The 21,218-nt window shown below is 40.6% G+C and overlaps 1 pseudogene; it reads left to right on the forward strand.

Annotated features, from left to right (window-relative positions):
- Positions 1-203: 203 nt before the first annotated feature.
- Positions 204-632, forward strand: LOC113930485 (annotated as a pseudogene).
- The last annotated feature ends 20,586 nt before the right edge of the window (positions 633-21,218 follow it).

Below are 21,218 nucleotides of genomic sequence, written 5' to 3' on the forward strand. Positions count from 1 at the left end.
AACTTATACAACTCAACACCAAACCCGCAAATAACCCATTTACAAATGCGCAGAAAACATGAACAGACATTTCTGCAATGAAGACATCCAGATGGCCAACAGACACATGAAACGATGCTCAACATCCCTCCCCACCAGGGAAATGCAGATCAAAGCCACAGTGAGGTGGTAGCGGCTGTGGTGGCCATGGGTCAGTAGCTGACATGCAGCTCCTTGTCCACGCCCAGGAGCTACACACCCTCAAGGTGACCGGCCAGGGGATGGTCGCCCAGATAAAGGCTCATGTAGCCTCACTGGAGGTCATCACTCCAGAAGATCAAGTTGTGCTCTTGGCAGGCACACCCCTAGAGGATGAGGCTATCCTGGGTCAGTGTGGAGTGTAGGCCCTGATTGCCCCGGAAGTAGCTGGCCCCACGCTTGGAGGTTGAAGTCCACGGTTCCCTGGCCCGTGCTGGGAAAGTAAGAGGGCAGACTCCCAAGGTGGCCAAACAGGAGAAACAGAAGAAGAAGACAGGCTGAGCCAAGCGGTGGATGAGTACAACCGGCACTTTGTCAATGTTGTGCCCACCTTTGGCAAGAAGAAGGGCCTCAGTGCCAACTCTGAAATCCACTGTAATCCTGGCTTTCCCTAATAAAGCCACTCAGTCCAGCCGAAAAATAACAACAGCAACAACACAATGAGATATCACCTCCCAGTTGTCATAATGGCTAATATAAAAAACACAAGAAACAACAAGTGTTGGTGAGGATGTGGAGAATAAAGAACCCTCGTGCATTGGTGGTGGGAATGCAAACCGTTGCCGCCACTGTGGGAAACAGTATGCAGGTTCCTCAAAAAAATTAAGAATAGAATTACCATATGATCCAGTAATTCCACTACTGGATATTTACCCAACAAATATGAAAACGCTAATTCACAAATATATATACATATATACCCTATGTTTATTGCAGCATTATTTACAATAGTCAAGATATGGAAGCAGCCCAGGTGTCCACTGATAGGTGAATAGATAAAGACAACGAGGTATATATATATGCAATGGACTATTACTCAGCCATAAGAGAGAATGAAATCTACCATTTGCAACAACATGGATGGATTTAGAGAGTATAATTATAAGTGAAATAAATCAGTCAGAGAAAGACAAATACCATATGATTTCCCTTGTAAGTGGAATTTACGAAACAATGAACGAGCAGAGGGAGAAAAAAGAGACACCCAAACCAAAAAACAGACTCTTAAGTACAGAGAACAAACCAGAGGGGAGGTGGGTGGGGGGATGGGTGAAACAGGTGAAGGGAATTAAGAGTACACCTACCATAATGAGCACGGAGACATGTATAGAATTGTAGAATCACTATATTGTATACCTGAAACTAATATAACACTGTATGTCAACTATACTGGATTTAAAGGTTTTTTTTTAAATAATAAAATAAATAAAAACAATTAGCTATGGTTCTCATTAACCCTTCAATATTATTTTCTGATTTTGATGTAAGTCCAACTTAAAAAGAACTAACTAAGCTTCAATATTGAATGTTAGAGTTAGAGCCCCCTGTAATTTGAGCAAAACTTAAATATTTTTCCTACAGAGAGGAAATTCACATGAAATTAACCATTTGAGAGTGAACAATTAAGTGGTTTACAATACTGTATACCCATTGGCACTATCTAGTTCCAAAACTTTTTCATCAGCCCAAATGGAAACCCCATCCCCATTAAACAGTCGCTCCGAAATTCCCATCCCCCAACCCCCGGCAACTACTAATCTGGTTTCTGTTTGTTTGGATTTGCCTATTCTAGACATTTCATGGAAGCGGAATCCTACAACATGTGACCTTTTGTGTCTGGCTTTTTCACTGAACAATGTTATCAAGTTCATCCGTGTTGTAGCAGGTATCTATCTGTATTTTATTCCTTTTGTGTGGCTGAATCATATTTCATGGCATGTATACACCATACTTTGTTTATTCATTGATATATTGATGAATATTTGGGCTGTTTCTACCTTTCTGGCTGTTGAATTAGACTTCTAACGGTTCAGTCAAGCGGCAAAACGCCTGTCTATCTCCCTCCCTTCCACATGATGAGCTTAGCTACCCTAGAAAAAGGACTGTGACTGCTTTAAGTATTTTGGCTCTGTTTCCCAGAACTGTCTTTTTTTATCTGCAAGCCAAGGACAAATCTGTCTCACCACCCCAAGCCTCCACAACAGAAAAATTAATCCATCTCCACAGCATAAACTGCTCCTTCCCTTCCTCTGCCTCCCTGCTGACCAGCCCTTCCCCGAATAGGGAGTCTTTCAACCTCTGCTTTTGCTTTCCTGAAATTTTCCATCTGTTATTTGCCGTCCATGCATTTGGTCCTGTGCAAGCGATCTGACACAGGCAAGAGTATTTTTTTTTCTGATCTAGACCCTCCCTTAAAAATAGTTTGATATTATATAACTCAGCTACTCCTTAGCATCACTTTAACAACACATTTAAACAGAATTCATATGAACCATGTTTCAGCTTTTCCCTCCTCCTGCCCCCCATTCCCACTCCATCATGGTTGACCAGCCTTACGTCCGGGTTTTGGACGTATACTCAAAGAGTATATTTTAGTTACGTAAACAAATTCCTACAGATGTTATTTTTCTGACATAACAGGATGCCTCAGTCTAGGTAAGCTGCTCATTTCCTCTTTAGAAGCACCGTGAAGATTGAGTATATGGTGAGAAATACAGGTCAGTAGGATCAGATCGCCCCCTGGGTGCCCCTCAGATCACACTGTGTCAGCAGCTGGCTTCTCTGGATAGCAGAAGGCCTAGTCAGGTAGCCAGCATAAGAGCCATATCCTTCACACTTCTACTCGAGGTGACCTTATTTCTGGATGTTCCTTAGCCCTGTATTGCACTAAAAAAATAATGGTCATTGGAATTCTAAAACCAGAGGGGACGGTGTGTATATCTCCTCAGACAGTGCTAGTTTACCCAAAAGACGGTCTAAGCACATGCTTGCAAACCTGGGGCACCAACTTTTTTTGGGGGGGGGTGGGAGAATTTGGTCCTTATTTTATATAAGACATCAAGATTGTCATTGTGGGAAAAAAAGAGTATGTCTTAGAGTGCTGTATACTTAGTTGATGGTACATTGTTATTGTATTTTTAAGGTTATCATACAGTAAAACTGACACTTTAGTGTACTACATGTTTTAGCAATGAAATTTCTGATCAGATCTTTAGACTCGCTTACTTATTTTCTTTTCCTCTTTGATGTGAGGTTGTACTTGAGGACTTAGAGTTTACTGTGTGTAGTTTACTATGACAGATAACATGGAAAAAAAACCCTATAATACAAGGGAGGGAGCAGTCGGAGCAAATGTATTAAGGCAGAAAAACACAGGGAATGGTTAGTAAAGGGGAGTAGTCCAATTTAAAAAAAAATATTTTATTTATTTATTTGACAGAGAGAGAGAGAGAGCACAAGCAGGGGGAGCAGCAGAGGGAGAGAGAGAAGCAGGCTCCTCGCTGAGCAGGAAGCCCGATGCGGGGCTCGATCCCAGGACCCTGGCAGACGCTTAACGACTGAGCCACCCAGGCGCCCCTGTGTAACTGTTTTTGATATTTTAAGGCTCGCACAGTTTAGGAGCAAAATTTCTACAAAAGCTGATTGCATTTGAATATCTGTTTTCATTCATTTATTCAGTCAACAAATATTAGCTGAGTACCCACTATGTACCAGGCCCTATTTCTAAGTCTCAGGGATAAGGCATGAACAAAACCAAGTCTCTGCCCTCGTGGAACTTGCACTCTGGTGAGGCATAGATAATAAATTAGTCAACAAATAGGTACCCTATCATGATGTGGTGATAATTATTAGAAGGAAAATTAAAGCAGGATGAGGGAATAGAGCGAATTTTATGTCAGGTCAGGGGCAGCCTCTCTTGGGGGTGATGTATGACGAGAGACGTCAATGTGGCGAAAAGGTAAACTATGCGAAGGTTCAGGGCAAGAACATTCCAGGCCACGGGAGCAGCAAATCTGAAGGTTCTGAGGCAAGAATATGTTTGGCATGTTCTGACAATGACAAGGAGAAGAGGGCGCCCGGAGCAGGGTGTTCAAAGCAGTGAGACATGAGGCCTGAGAAGTGGCCAGAATAACAAACATGGAGGGCCATATTGGCCCACGATTCGGATTTTGGATTTGATTCTAAGAGTCACTGGAACCCATTGAAAAAGGCTCACATGATGTGATTCATAGTCTAAAAAGCCCTCTGCTTGCTCCTGTCTGTGTATAGGTTAAAATCATCCCCCCCCCCCCCGCCCCGCAATTCCTGATGACCAGTTGACGTGGCCTCCTGAAAAGTCCTGTCTTATTTTGGACAAGGTGAAATTGGCCTTAAGTGCAGACCCCAGGAGAACGCAGTAGGATTCTTGTTCTCTGCCTTTAGTGTTGTAGTCTCCGTGTCTTCCTTCCTGGTAGACATGGTCCAAGGCCCCTCCTCCGAGGCTGGCTGGAAGGGCCCTACTCAGCTTTAAGGACACACACCCCTTGTGCAACTCTGGTAGTTCTCGTCCCTAAGCCTGTGGGGAGGATGGCTTTGTCCCTACATCGCTGTTAACCTGGTGGCATTTCATTACTTGGGCTCTCCAAAAGAATTACTGACCCAATCAATGGTGGGGCTCTTGATGCTCTGAGACTTGTCCTATTGCCTTGCTCTGACACCTGTGGTGTCAAAGCATATTTGCAAAAGCTCCCCCAGTGATTGTGGCAAAAGCCCCTTTTTCCTTTTCTCCAGAAGGATAAGCACGTACCTGGATATGCTTATAACATAATTTAGAACCTAGAGTGCTCAAATTACCACATTGTTCCAGGAATAGCTTTCATTCTGTTTTTTTTTTCCCGTCTCAGAGAAAAACCGAGAAGTGAAGTTTTTTACCAACCAAATGGTAGAACCAGATTTAGAATTGAGAAAGAGCTATTTGTGAAAAGTATGAATCTATGTCATTATATGTGGCTTTGTTGCTAAAGATATACTAATTTGCCATATAAAATTCCCCCTTCCTCAGTGCCTAGACTCTCAACTTTGCTGACATTTATTCAGATCCTATTTTTACTTACTGTTTTTTAATTAAACTCTACACCCAATGTGGGGCTTGAACTCACAACCCCAAGATCGAGAGCTGCATGCTCTACCGACTGAGCCAGCCAGGTGCCCCTTGGGTCCTATTTTTAAAAAAGAAGCTTCCCCCTACCACTTTTATTTGAAAGTATGTTTAAAACCTGCAACTTCTCAGGAAAAGTATGGAGACTGCTTTATTTTTGTTGCAGGCATTGTAAAACTAAATAACCAAGACTAGTATTAGCTTGAACTTTACCTTGGAATATGTCCACGAAGAAGAAAGAAAGCCAGACTAATCTTGAGTTTCTCTCCTCCAGCTTTTTGTATCAAAGACCCTCTGACATAAGCAAGTGAAAGCTTTTCAATTACTTATTGTAGCGTGGGTCCATCTCGAAATTCTGCATACTCAGAATGGAGATTTTTGCCCCCATTCCTGTCTCCTCTTTCTCCATGTTTTTCAGTCACTGTTTTACTTCATTTGGATTCCTTATCGTTCAAACCACATTATTTGGGAGGATGAGCTATGGTTTGAATCGGATTGTCAGTTCTGATTTGGGAGGAAGGTTTATGAGACTCAACAGTGCTGTAGCTCATTGTTCAGTATTCCAAGAAATATCACTGCTCTGATTCTCAAGGTTTTCAAAATCTTACAAAGAATGTTGGACAGCTAATGTGTTTCAGCCATATTATTTCAGAACAAGTCTCTTTAGAGATTAGTGATGCCCCCCCCCCCACCCCTCCCCAAAGCTGACTTTGGCTATAATAAGGTTTATTTAAGTAAAATAAAGTCAGCTAACTGAAGATTAGCCTCCACATACCTTTGCTATAATGCAAAATCTACAGTCACCCCGAAGTCAAAATTTGGCAAACTTTGCAATGTGGGGTGCCACACTGCTGACTTTTATTATTTTGGAAAGGGAATAAGTATCAGCCAGGTGCACAAAGAGAACTCTCTCTTTCTCTCTGCTCAAGAATTTTCTCCCTGGCAATCTACAGATGGAGTTAATATGGCCATCTTAAAATGAAAATATCCCATGGATAGGTTAAATATATTGCCTTTGATTAGGTAGCAAGCAGGCTGTTAGGGGTTAGAGCTGAGATTGGCACACTTTTTCTGTAATGATCCAGATAGTAAATATTTCAGTCTTTGTGGGCCAGATGGTCTCTGCTACAACTACTTAATTCTGCTTGTTGTAGTGTGAAAGCAGTCATAACACATAGCTGAATGGTCATGGCTGTGTTCCAATAAAACTTTATTTACAAAAACAAAGCAGTATGAATTTGGCCCACGTTCCATAGTCTGCTGACCCCTAGATTATAACGCTTAATTAGAGTAGAGCATAGGTTTCTTGGCAGAATTATTTCAACACAGCTAGGGATATCATGAAATTACTGGATAACTAAGACACTGCCTTGAGGTAGGGTGGCTACTTTATAATTTTGCCATTGACCTTAGTGTCTTCATTCTACTCAGAGTCACCTCATCTGCTCCTTTTAGGCTGGAGGCTAAAACAGTAGAAACTGTGGATATGTCTTTTTCATTGATCTTGTTCTCATAATTCCCTTAGAAATAACAAGACCTGACATTTTTATACATTAGAATTTCTAGATGTCTTGCTGATAGCACATTTCATAAAGCACCTGGTGACCTTAAAAAAGATTTTTATAGGAGCAATTTAGAGTCGAATAAATAGAATTAATTTCAATGCATCTCACTCCATTGTATAATTTGGCACTTGGCCAAACATCATGTTCCATTGTTTTGTTCTGTTCGAAGCCTTTTTGAACTCATGTAAATAGTTTTGCACACGTACTAAGACATGTATTTGTTTATTATTTTATATCCTAATAACCATGTATAACTATTCTGTTTTTCCATTGAGGCCTAGGGGGGGAATATCCTTCAATGAGCACTTCCACATCTGTTTTCTCATTTAATATAATTTAATTATTTTTGCAGATGAATCATAGGGAAGATAAAGTTACTTGCCCAAGGTCACCCAGCTAGTTAAGAGTGCAGCCAAGCTTCCAAAACAGGTCTGTTTGACTCCAGAGGCTATGCGTTTTCCACTACATCACAATTGCCTACAGGAAGCTACTTGTAGCTCTTGGCGGGCTTTATCTTTTTCTTTTTTTTTAAATCCAAGCTGTTTTTAAGTAAATCATAGGAGAACTGAGTAACATAGTATTTAATTCTTCTCATATATTTTGGAAGTACATATTTTCAAAAGGAGATATGGTGGATGCTTTTGTTTAAACAACCATGGTTCTATGACTAGAATATTTCCAAATAAGGGTGACTTCCAAAAATTATTTGCTTTCTTGGCAGTCTTCATACATTCTTTGTGAATGCAACTAGATTTCCCATCTTCCTTGTTTAGGAAAGAATCATATGTTAATAACATTTTTTGAAAGGTGTGGCTTGGTGATATTCTTTTCAGATTTGAAATAACTAAACTTCCTGGCATCATAAGTTCAAATCATGGAGAAGCCAGCTCATTATAAGTTCGACGTTCTGAAATTGATTTTTGTTTGAGCATGGCTTTGTGTGGCCCTGAATGTGCATATGAGTTAGGGGTAAAAGTAACTGCCAAAATCTTAAGATACAGATATTTAAGCCTTTTCATCAGATATGGGATAAATTCCTTTCTGTTGGAATGTTTTGGTTTTTTTTTTTTTTCCTCTTGGGCAGAGCAAAAAACACCACAATGAATCACTGCATGATTAAAAAAAAAAAAAAAGGCGGGGCTGGGAGAATTGACCCATAAAATGGTTACAGCGTATATGACTCTCAGACCTCAATCAAAATATTGTTGTGCAAAAATATAACTACTTTCCCTCACATCTGTATTTCAGACATTGAGCATCAAGGGCTCAATGATGGGGGGCTTTTGGGGAAAAAAACCCCACTAACCTCAGTCCTCCTTAGGGTCTTCTCAAGGTTGTCAGCATCACACTGTCAACCTCTTATGTGGGTGCCAAGGTGTTGGGGGGTAATCGGGGTGATAGCAGTGATGAGAGGATGGGTACATAGTTATCAAGCAGAGGTCAATACAGGTTACTGCTAAGATGTCCACTCTCCTGGCCCATGTGTTTCCTTTGAGTCAGAGGTCTTTGGTTACCTTCCTACTGCCCTTGGGGCTCAGGAAACTTTGCCAGCTTTGCATGTAGACCTGCGTGCAGAGAATAGCTCACGGTCATTGCTTTCTAGGGTCTGGATGCTTCCCTGCTAGAAGTGCTATGAAATGAAGTAAAAGGTTCTTGGTTGCCTTCAAGAATGTCTTATGGTTTGACTTCATTCCTCTCCCCCCGGGGTTGGAAGAATCCATTTCTAGCATGAAGAAAAGCCTTCTCCCTTTCTCTGTTTTAAAGGACCTCTATCCCTGTGGAATTTCTTCCTCTATGAGCTTAGACTTTTTGAATCCCCGAACTTGCAAGCTACTTCTGTATTTTGCTGAGGTGCCCTCCCTCTTTCCCTTCAGGCAACGAGAACGGAGCCAGCTACCTGCTTGGATGGAGGGAAGAGGAAGGGGAGAAAAAACTGAGAGCGAAGAGTTGAAGCCTCAAAATATTATCCGTTCACCTTATTCATTACAACCAATAAATTGCTTTTCTGTGAAGTTTTCCCAGTACTTGACACACTTGGCTTTGGAGTACAGAAAGAACTGTGGTATGGTGACTTTCATAAAAGCCGAGTCCTTAAAAGCCTCCCAGTGTTCTCATGTGGGGCCACGGTGCTGAACAAAGGGATGCTCTTGTGAGAGTTTTGACTTCTCTTCAAAAAAAAAAAAAAAAGATTTTATTTATTTATTTGAGAGAGAGAGAGAACACAAACGGAGAGGGAGGGGCAGAGGGAGAGGGGAAGCAGACTGCCTACTGAGCAGGGAGCCTGATGCGGGGCTTGATCCCAGGACTCTGGGATCATGACCCAAGCTAAAGGCAGACGCTTCACTGACTGAATCACCCAGGCGCTCCTTGACTTCTCTTTCTCAGCATAGAACAGCTTTCTGGAAGCCGTCTTTGCTTGCCAATCTCAGCAGCTAGGCAATCCTCCCTCTGGGCTCTCCTCAAGTTCCCCCTTCCTATTGCTCCCTCCTGGCAATTCCGCCGCTCTAGGGAGCAACCAGCTCTCCCCTCAAGGTCTGCTGTGTGACTAAGGACCATGTCAACATGAGCTATGGAATCAATCATCTTCAGATGGATTTGGGGTTTTCTAATTATCATTGATACTGATTACAGAACAGTTGATTGCGCCACAACAAAGTACATAATTTTCAGACATAAGACCACCAAAATGGCCAGACATGCTGTACTGGAAGAAATACAGCTCAGAAACTGAGACTCAGGGAAGTTAAAGGGCTGGTCTAGGTTCAAACAGCAAGTTCATGAACGTGATTAAAAGCCACCCCTGAGAACCCTGCTAAGGGCAGGGTTGTGATAACATTCAAATACATTGCAAAAGACTCTCTGGCTGTTTGATGAGTCTAATAAAACAGTAGCACTGACTGATAAAACAACATCATATAATAATGGTCGGCATGGGTTCTAAACCCTGGCTGCCGAGTTCCTAAGCTAGTGTCACCACTTAGAAACTGTGAAACTGGGCCTTGTTACTTTTCCTCTCTGTGCCTCAGGGTCCTCATCTGTAAGGTGAGAATAATAATAGCACCTGCTTCATGGCTTGTTATGAAGTTTGAATGAATTAATATATGTAAAAGCACGGAGGATAGCACTTGCCTCATTGTGGGCATTTATATTGTTTGTTATTATGAAATTACCATTACTTCAGAATAATATCCCAGTGATGCATTCAGAGAAGATAAATGTGCATGTGAAGACTGAAGGACATCAGAACAAAGTCTGTAATCACCACAGAACTGGGGTAATCACTTACTCACTTGTTAAACATCCAGGGAAATCATGGGTTCATTAGATGCTATAATAATTTTAATATCAGTGTGTCTGAAAGCTGTAACGTGACTTGGAAACTTTGTTTTTAATAATATATGATTATAATAGGTTTGAAAATGCTCATCTTTTATAATGTGTTAAGACAGTAAAATGATGGAGGGGACATAAATGCTATAACTAGCAACTGAAAACTAAAAATGAAAGCAACAATAAAATACCATGATTCCTCTATTGTCAATAACAAAAACATGTTTAAGTGTTGTTGAATATGTTTTGAAATGCTATTCTAGAGGTGCCTGGGCGATGCAGTTGGTTGGGTGACTCAGTTGGGCGCCTCGGTTTCAGCTCAGGTCACGATCTCATGGGTCGTGAGATCGAGCCCCGTGATGGGCTCCATGCTCAGCAGAGTCTGTTTGAGTTACTCTCTCCCTCTCCCTCTGCTCCTCCCCACTTCACGCACGCTCTCTTTCTCTCAAAAGTAAATAAATAAAATCTTTTAAAAAATAAAATAAATAAATAAATCTTAAAAAAGAAAAAGCAATGCTATTCTAATACATTGCTGCAGTTTGGAGAGTTAACTTGGGAAAAAAATATTCCAGGAAACAATATTTCTTAAAATGTTGGAAATTGTTTGTCTCTTTGACATCATAATCCCAATTCTAGAAATCTATCTTAAGAAAACAAATGTGTAACCGAAATTAATATTTATCTATATAAATTCCATTTTAAGTTTAAATTAGGAATTAGAAGTAACCTAAAAGCTCAACAATTGAATGGTAATAAATAATGATATACCCATATTAAGACATATCATGCAGGATTAGAAGTCATGCTTTTAATAAATGTTTAATGGCATGGAGGGGAGTGCTCACAATGTAATGTCAAGTGACTGAAATAGGATGAAGAGACCTGCATATACAGAATCTCAGCAATTGTGTTTAGTTGTATCTAGTAGAATGCTGACTATAGTAGGTTATTCAAATAGGGTTTTGTTTTTTCTCATATAACAAAAAAATGTGGAGATAGAATGTCCAAAGCTTGTGCCTTGTCTCCACAATGTCATCAATGTCCCAGGCTCCTTCTGTCTTTACATTTACTATCCTTGGCCTGTGGCTTTTGTCCTCAGGCTTGTCACCTCAAGGTCACAAGGTGGCTGCTCCATATCCAGCCTCACATGCTTGCTCCAGGCCAGAAAAAAAAAAAAAAAAAGAAAGAAATAGCAAGGGGAATCTGGTGCTCCCTATACGAAGCAAGTCAGATGTTGCTAGAAACCTTCAATAAACTTTCCTTTACATCTCATTCATCTAGAACTCTGTCACACTATTACTCCTAACTTCAAAGACTGGGAAACACTGGTTTTTAGCTAGGAACATTGCTATACTGGACAGAATTGGATTTCTTCAGTAAGGAAGACGGAGAGAATGCATATTAGACTACTAGCAGGATTTCTTATATCTGGTGCTACTAGAGTTAAAAAAAAAAAAAGTGTAACACAAACAGCTATCCCTTTATTCTCTTGCCTAGGTAAAAGACTGAAGCACTATATACCAAAATGTTAACAATGTTTATATTTTAGTGGTAGGATTCCAAGTGTTCTTAATCTTATTTATAATTTTCTGTACAGTTTCTGACTTGCAATGGCTTGACTTATGGTTTTTCTCCTTTATGATGATGCAAAAAGCATTATGCATTCAGTAGAAACCATATTTGGAGTTTTTGAATTTTAATCTTTTCCCAGGCTAGCGATATGTGGTAGACTCCTCTCTTGTGATGTGATCTCAGGAGTATACGACTCATATCCTCATACCCATTCTGTACCCATGCAACCATTCTGCTTTTCACTTTTGGTACAGTATTCAATGATTTACATGAAATAGTCAACACTATTATAAAACAGGCTTTATGTTAAATGATTTCCCCAACTGTAGGCTAATGGAAGTGTTTTGAGCACGTATAAGGTAGGTGTGGCTAAGCTATAATGTTTGGTAGGTTAGGTGCATTAAATGCATTTTCAATTTATGGTATTTTCAACTTACGATGGATTTGTTGGGACATAACCCCATTGTAAGTTGATGAAGACCTGTGTTCTGCAAGTTTTCTATAGTGAACATATCCTACTCTCGTAATCAGATTTTTTTAAAAAAGCAATTTTTAAACAAAAATTTACAGATATTTCATTTCTGCTGTGGTTATAATAGCAAACATTGAACAAACAACCCATATATTAATCAATTGAAGACTAAAGAATTATGATATGTTCATACCATGTGACATCATAAAAGCTTAAAAAATTAAATACATCTAAGTATACTGATGTAGAAAATGCTCATGATGTGAGATTTTAAAAAGTAAATTTCAGAACACTACAATCCCGTTTATTTTTTTAAAATACAGAGAAATCTGGACAAGGCAGAGGTATCCTTATAAACATTAAAGAGGCTCTCCAAGGCTATTTCCCAGCTATTAAGTTTTCTTGGGGAAGCAGTATTGAGGGAAGAAAATATTCTTTATTGTTTTTTAAATGAATACTTCTTGTATTTGAACTCCTTTTTACAACAAGGACATAATGTTTTATTATTCAGTCTAAATATATGAAAAATAAACAAAATATTTAAATTAGTCCACTAAAGGGTTGTGGCCTTTAAGTCTCCAAATTTCTGGTTTGGGGACAGGAACTTTTGTTCCTTTTGGGTAGAGTGAAGTATGAGATGTTGCCTTCCACAACTTCAGAACTGTGTTGTTGAATGATTGAGTTGATAGGACACATGGCTATCAGTGAGGAAAGGGGTCCGAGAGCCCAGCAGAGCTGGAAGGGTGGTAGCAGACCAAAAGATGGATTGCATTCTGGAGGGCAACTCCAAGCTTTAATCACTGTTAAGGCAAGCCTTCAGGGTGGAACAGTCAGATCCTTTTACTTGGTGGTCTTTGATTTCACAGGAATATTTGCTTTAGTTCTCGATTGCCAAAAATGCTCCTATTGTCGTTCTGCAAGCCGTTTACAGCCTTCTTTCCTGGGAGGTGGTGGCAGATGACATCTTGGAGCACAACGCACATGGTCCGTGTTCTCTTTCTGCAATCAGAGGGCCCATGATTACCCCCTTGGAATTACTGCAGCCTTAATGTACACGGCATGGGAAAGGCTTATGGCAAGGGGCAAATAGGACCGTGGCTCCAAAATGAATTTTTTTCCACTTGTGTCGTTTAAATATGCCGAAAACACTGAAGAATGCGAGACCACATTTTATGTATAAAAGCTCCTGTTGGGGGTGGTTGTGGAAAAAAATGTTTCAACTCAAAACACTGAACTTTTAGCATTTCTGCCAAACCAGCTCCCCGCCCCCCCCCGCCCCGCTTTTGTAAGGCAACAAAGTAAAAACAAGCAGCTTCTACTCCCAAGACTGCACATTCTCCTTTTGGCAGCTCTGTGTGCTCTTTTGATTTATATGGTTTGTTTAATTAAAAGTATGAAGAATTTTCTTTCTCAAATTCTTTCCCACATTCTTTGATTCCCCATGTCTAGGCTTCAAGGATTTTTCCATCTGCTCCTTCTAATCACCCAGAGAAATCTAAAAGAGGCTCGCCTAACTTCTCTCTTTTGCCTGTTGTGGAGCCGACAATGTGAGAGTGAGAAAGTCTATTACTTGTTTCAGTTTCTGTTTTCTTCTCTGGCCACCTGAGAATCAGATACAAAAATTAACGAATATATATGTGAGGTGCTTGAGAAGTCATTAAAGATCTGGGCAACGAAGTGTAAAGAGTTCTAATGTTACATTTGTACCTATTGTTTTGGATCTCATCTTGAGGGTTCTGGGGCTCTAGTTAATACTGAATAATAGTTAATAGTTAATACTGGCTTGCCTTTAAAGATTGATTGATTGATTGATTGATTTGAGAGGGAGAGAGAGCGAGCACACAGGGGGAGGGGCAGAGGGAAAGAGAGAGTAAGTCTTAAGCAGACTCTGTGCCAAGCGCAGAGCCTGACATGGGGCTCAATCTCACGACCCTGGGATCACGACCTGAGCCAAAACCAAGAGCTGGGCAGACAACCGACGGCACCACCCAGGCGCCCCAAAATGGCTTGCCTTTAGATTCAAGAGTAGGTATGAAAAATTCACAACATGGGATGGGGGGTGGGGAGACACCAGCAATGGCTGGTGCTTCTCCTTCCCTCTTGCAGACTGTGCCAAAGGATCTGCCATTCTTTTACCACCACCTCAGAGAGGTCGGTGGGGTCATCCTAGTGGAGGTTCTTTACTGCTATCATCCCACATGGCCACAAACTCTGTCCTTAAGGCCACTGTCTAGACCCACCACATCCACTTTCTGGAAGAAAGGGTCCTCCTGCATGGGGCAACCTTCCCTATCTGGAATGTGGGCAAGCAGGTGTAGAAGGTTGCTGTCTATTGTGATACGGATGAGAATAAGACCGGGAAGGCCTTCTACTGCTGGGGGCCTCCGAGGAAAGGCCCAAACCTGGGGTTCAGATCCTGCACTTCCCAGCAGCCGGGGCGCCCTTCATCATCTGTTAGACCTCTGGGAGTGGGGGGAGTGATTGAGGACATCCTTAGGCTCCTGCATCCGCAAGGCGCAGGGACTTCCTTCACTCAAGCTGACAGACCCACAGCAGCCGCTCCCAGCCCCGGATGCGGACACTGCTCTGTGGCGAATCTGGTCTCCCCACCATCTGAGCAGGAGCTTTTCGGAACTTCCAGGCAGGATGCGTCCCTCCACAACATTCACCTCTTGATCTACAGTAGCCTCCCCCTTATCTGCAGGGGAATACATTCCAAGACCCCCAGTGGATACCCGAAACCCGGGATATTGCCTAACCCTAGACATCCTTTGTTTTTTCTTATACATACCTATGCTAAAGCTTAATTTATAAATTAGGCACAGTAAGAGATTAACAACCATAATAATAAATAGAACAATTATAATAATATACTGCAGTAAAAGTTCAGTGAATGTACTCTGTCTCTCAAAATATCTTACTGGACTGTACTCACCCTTCTGGGGATGGTGCGAGATGATAAAATGCCTACCTGATGAGATGAAGAGGCGGGAGGGACGTCGGCGTGGTGATGCAGCATTAGGCTACTAGTGGCCTTTTGACGATATGTCAGAAGGAGGAGCATCCGCTGCCAGAGCACAGCTGATGGCGGGTGACTGAAGCTATGGAAATCGACTCCAGGGATGAGGGTCGACTGTGGGAAGGGCTCTGGTTCCCTGGACCTGGTGGAGAGGACAGTGGACATCTTGAGCGTGCAGCCCTGCAGGAGAGGATCCCTTCCCACCAGCAGGGCCGTGGATGTCAGAGCCCCACTGTGGGCCAACGCTGACCCTGGACACAGCCATCTGGTTATCTCGGACCGCAGACCCTGGTTGCGGACCTCAGCCACTCAAGGGGACTCTGTGCTAGTCTCTTTCGTTTAAAATGGGAAACTGCTTCTTTCAGGAGGGAGGCACGTTTTAAGGCTTGAATGAAATAAAAGTTAATCTATAAATTAAAAAAAATTTTAACTTATGTATTTTAGTAAAATTAGCTTTGCGACCTTTTAAAAATATCATTTCATGAAATTTTCACCCATTGAAAACTAGCAATCTGCATTTTATGCTTCCTGAAAGAACAGCTCTATGAATGCCTTCATGGGTTGTCAAACAAATATACTTAGGAGATGAATTTATGGCAGCATTCAGGAAACGGGGCAAGCCAAGCTGTGAAATTGCATCCTGTGTCATTTGGGATGCTGGGATGCCTGACTTGCTTACAACTGTTCTGGTAGGCTCTCTTCGGTACTGGTTGAGTAACCATCGCCCTTCTTGCTCTTTGTTGATTTCTGACATCTTTGAACAATTATCATTTTCAGAGTTTTGGAACAAAGGGGAAAATGCCTTGGCTCCAATATCCGTCCCTTTCAGAGCACTGAACATGTGATTGGAGAGTCTTGGTTTTCCTTGTTCCCCTGAGGACATAGGTATCGAAAAGAGAATTGGCTCAAGCTCACTGGTCTTACCCATCTGATATACGGTTGCTAATATGATATGATTGGCCAGACAGTTTGGGTATAATGTTGTGGCAGTGTGGCCACAGAATTTTAATTTCTTCCACAGGCTCTTTCGCTATTTTATTACTTTCCCCACTCGGGTCCATTTTTTTTTATTATTATTTATAAGGAAAAAAGTTACAGTCAGGTTATAGCTCTATGGCAGTGCCACATTAGCCATTTTGTGTTCAATTTTAATTTTTGACTGTCATGAAGTCTAAGATTTAAAGCGCTGATATGAATCATCCCAAGATGTTCTGCTTCTTAAGACAACATAATAGCCAGACCTTCAGGTTCCCAGTCCGGTTATTAACGTAATTCAACCAGCCAACCAGCCAAGCAGCGATCCAGTCCATTGCTCAGCCACTGAACCCCAACAAAAAGCTAATTTCTTCAGTTATAGCAATCTCGTTTAAAGGTTTATGATTTGCGTAATGCTCTTTTAACAGACTAGTTTTCCAGAGTGCATCTGGAAAGTGTGTCTGGAAAATGGAGATGCTATGGAAAACAGAGAAATAAACGTAGGGAAAAGGGGGATCATCTTCAGATGTGTTCACCATGTTTCCCTCCAGTTCTGTTTTTAGCATTTGACTACAGTCTGTTCAAGTCCACAGGCTATCATCATTCCTTCCATTCATCTCAAAGCAATTCATCATCATCTCCAAAGCGTGTTTTGATTTATTCCACTCATGGAAAGGATACACGCAAGGTTGGAGGTGAAATATTATCAGAGACTAGGGCTACAAAAATGAAATGCTTGGCTTTGTTCGTGGATGCTCCCCAAGTTTGATTGTGTACCTCCAGGTTTCTGCCACATGCCATTCTGTCCCTTTTGTACAAAAACACGCCTTGATTCCCTTGCACAACTGATTAATTCTTCAAAGGCCTCTGAGATTCAAATCAAGTGTCACTTCTAGAATGTCTTTCTTGACCTCTCCCCCAGGTAATAAATGATACAACAACTCCCATTTTTTAGTACTTCCTGTTAGCTAGAAAATGTCCCTTTTTTTTTGAGAGAGAGAGAGAGAGAGAGAGCGAGAGAGGTGAGGAGAAGGGCAGAGGGAAAGGGAGAGAGAGAATCTTAAGCAGGCTCCCCGCCCAGCATGGAGCCCGAGGCAGGCTCCATCTCACAAACCTGAGATCACGACTTGAGCTGAAATTCAAGAGTCCAACGCTTAACCGACTGCGCCATGGAGGTGCCCCCAGAAAATGTAATGTTTTGAAGTCATTATCCTTCAAGACTCTCCTTAGGTCATTGTTTTATTCTCACAACTACCTTATGAGACAGATATTAATGCAATCAACCCAAGAGAGAACTGCAGCTTAAAAATATTAACCAACTTTCTTAAGACTACACAGTTAGTATATGGTAGAGGCAATATTTGATCCCAAGCTCTGTGGTCTGTACTTTAAGCTTTTATAGCATTGTTTTCCAAAGTATGGCCCATAAAGCACTGCTGCTATGGGAGATGATTTGAGATGGCGCAGGACATCTTTATATGAATACTTTTCTATTTATTCATTTTTGTGAAACAAGGAATAAGAAAACAATTCAATTCTCAGCATTTTGCCTAAGTTGCCTCATATTTTTGTTTATTTATTTTTAAAGATTTAAAAAAAAATGGGGGGGGCGCCTGCGTGGCTCAGTCTTTAAGCATCTGCCTTCGGTTCAGGTCATGATCCCAGGGTCCTGGGATCAAGCCCCGCATGGGGCTCCCTGCTCTGCGGGAAGCCTGCTTCTCCCTCTCCCACTTCCCCTGCTTGTGTTCCCTCTCTAGCTGTGTCTCTCTTTGTCAAATAAATAAATAAAATCTTAAAAAAAAATTTTTTTTTAAGTAATCTCTATACCCAACATGGGGCTCAAACCTACAACCTCAAGATCAAGACTTGCATGCTCTGACTGAGCCAACCACTTCATATTTGTATTTAAAGGAATAAAACATTATATATACAGTTGAAGATCTCTTTGTTGATCTCCCCAGATCTCATTCCTTTTTAACCCTCCTTAGAGGTAGCCACTGTCCTAAATTGAGTGGATATCATTCCTTTACAAGTTTTTAAACTACTGCCAGGTACCTATTTATCAATATACAAGATGTAGCATTGTTTTGCTTGTCTTCCAGCTTTATATAAATAGCATACCATATGTGTTATTTTGCAACTTGTTTTGTTCACTCCACATTTTGTTATTGATACCTGTTTGATACACACGGGTTTTGTTCCTGCGTTTCAAATGCTGTGGACCATTCCATTATATCAATATGTCAGATTTATTTAAACATTCTCCTCTTGATTCACATATAAATTTTTCCCACTGTTTGATATTGCAAATAATACTGCACTTAGCATTCTTGTGCATGGATGTCTCCTTGTGTACATGTGCTAGATTCTCTTTAGGATACGAACTAAGAAGCAGAATTGCCTGGGCATCTTCAAATTTACAAAATATTACCAAGTGGCTCTCCAAAATTTATCAGTTTACACACCCACCAGCAGTTTATAAGAATTTCCTTTTCTCAAAATCATTTCTTAGTTTTTGCTAACCTTGCGAGTAGGAAATGTTATTTCATAGGGGCTTTTTACTTGCATTTCCTGATATTAGGTTGAAGGTTGAAGTAAGGTTGAAGGTTGAAGATCTTCTCATAGGCTTATTGTCCATTTGGATTTCTTTGGTTTTGAGTTGCCCATTTTTCCTTTTAGAAATTATTTAAAAAGTTATATCCCATAAAATCCATTCTTTTTGATGTACAGTTTTATGAGTTTTGACAAATGCATGGAATTGCCTAATCACCACCAAAAACAAGATATAGGAGAGGATGCCCCTTTGTAATCAATCCCTCTCTATCCAGGATCCCTGGAAACTTATTTTCCATACCAATAGTTTCATCTTATCCCAAATGTCACATAAATGGACCTATACAGTATGTATATTTTTAATGTTTGGCTGCTTTGACTGAGCATAATGTGTTTGAGATTCGTCCATGGGATGCATTTCAATAGTTCTTTTTTGGTGCCGAGTGGCATTCCATTGTATGGACCTACTGCACTGTTTATTTAGTGGAAGGATTGTTTCTGAATTTTGGCAATTATGAATGAAGCTGCTATGAAAGTTTGCATATAGGTTTTTGTGAAGCATAGGTCTTTATTTCTTGTGGGGAAATACCCAAGAGGAGGATTGCTGGTCATATGGTGAATATATGTTTAACTTTATAGGAAACTGTCAAACTGTTTTCCAGTGTGGTGGTGCCATTTTGCATTCCCACCAGCAATGTATGAGAGGTCTAGTGGCTCAACATTCTCACCGGCACTTGGTATTATCAGAGACTTTTTTTGGGGGGTTGGCCATGGGTATATAGAAACATCTCAGTGTGGTTTTAATTTGGATTTAACTAATTACTAATGATGTTCAGCATTTTTTTTCATGTGCATATTTGCTATCCATACATTTTCTTGGGTAAAGTGTCTGTTCAATCTTGTCCAATTTTTTAAATTGGGTCATGTGTTTCCCTATTACTGATAAAATAATATCGTTAATACAAGTCCTTTATCAGAAATGCGATTTGCAAATATTTTCTCCAAGTCTGTGGCTTTTTTTCTCATTATCTTAACAGTCATTCAAAGAGCAGAAGTTTTAAATTTTGATGGCGTTCAATTTGCCAATATTTTCTTTTATGGATGGTACTTTTGGTGTCACATCTAAGCAAACTTTGCCTAACCTGAGGTTAAAAATATTTTCTCCAATCCTTTCTTCTAGAATTTTACTCTCTTAGGACTTATGTCTAAGTCTGTGTTTCATTTGAGCTCATTTTTAATAGGATGAATGATTTTTTTAAAGATTTATTTATTTGACAGAGAGAGACAGCAAAGTGAGAGAGAGCGTGAGCGGGGGGGGGGGGGCGGGGGGAAGGGCAGAGAGCGAGGGAGAAGCAGGCTCCCCGCTGAGCAGGGAGCCTAATTCAGGGCTGGATCCCAGGACCCTAGGATCATGACCTGAGCCAAAATCCAAAGTCAGCGGCTTAACTGACTGAGCCACCCAGGTGCCCCACTCCCATATTCAATTTTTTAATGATTATCAATGTACTTAGTTTTTCTATTTTCTTTTTGATCAATTTTGGTTGGTAATTAATTTCTTTTTATCCTCACAACCTACTCTTCTTTTACTCTTCACCTGATAAGTAGCAAATTAATATATGTTTGTGTTTATTTTTATTTTTAAATTTTATTTATTTAATTGAGAGAGAGAGAGAGAGAGAGACAGTGAGAGAGGGAACACAAGCAGGGGGAGTGGGAGAGGGAGAAGCAGGCTTCCTGCTGAGCAGGGAGCCGGATGCGATGTGGGGCTCAATCCCAGGAGCCCGGGATCATGACCTGAGCCAAAGGCAGACGCCTAATGACTGAGCCACCCAGGTGCCCCCAAATAATGACAGTTTTATCTCCTTTTTTCCAATCCTTACACTTTTAATTAACTTATTTTTTCTTTATACCACTGGTCAGTGCTGACAATAAAATCTTAATGGTAGCAATGATAGTTGGGAATTATGATCTTGTGTCTGATCTTAAAGATGATAAATCTAAAGTTTCTCCATCATGGGCACCTGGCTGGCTCAGTCAGTGGAGCATGCAACTCTTGATCTCAGGGTTGTGAGTTTGAGCTCCATGCTGGGTGTGGACATAACTTAATAAAATCTTTCAAAAAAATTTAAAAAATAATTCTCCAATAGTTATAATATTGGTTTAAAAAATATATAACCTTTAACAGGTCAAGAAATTTTCCTTCTATTTCTGGTTTGCTAAAGAGTTTTTTTCTTTTTTCTTTCTTTTCTTCCTTCCTTTCTTTTTAGGGAAAACAGAGAAGGTAATAATATCTATCTTTTCTGTGTACTTAGGCTCCAGGAACTATGCTATGTACTTAAATGCATTGCTCCTTTTTATTATCACAGGTACCTTTAAGAAATAAATAATATTAATCTCCATTTTACCCATGAGGAAACAGAGCCTCAGAGAGGCTCAATTTTAATACATTATCCAAAGAATGATGGAAAGATGGTACTCAAACCTTGGTTAGGCTGCCTTCAAAGACAGAATTTTAATGAAATGCCAACATCAATGCATTATTTAGTACCTTCTGTATTAAGCCTTAATAATTCGCAC

This window comes from Zalophus californianus, chromosome X (assembly GCF_009762305.2).
Source record: "Zalophus californianus isolate mZalCal1 chromosome X, mZalCal1.pri.v2, whole genome shotgun sequence".
NCBI lineage: Eukaryota > Metazoa > Chordata > Mammalia > Carnivora > Otariidae > Zalophus > Zalophus californianus.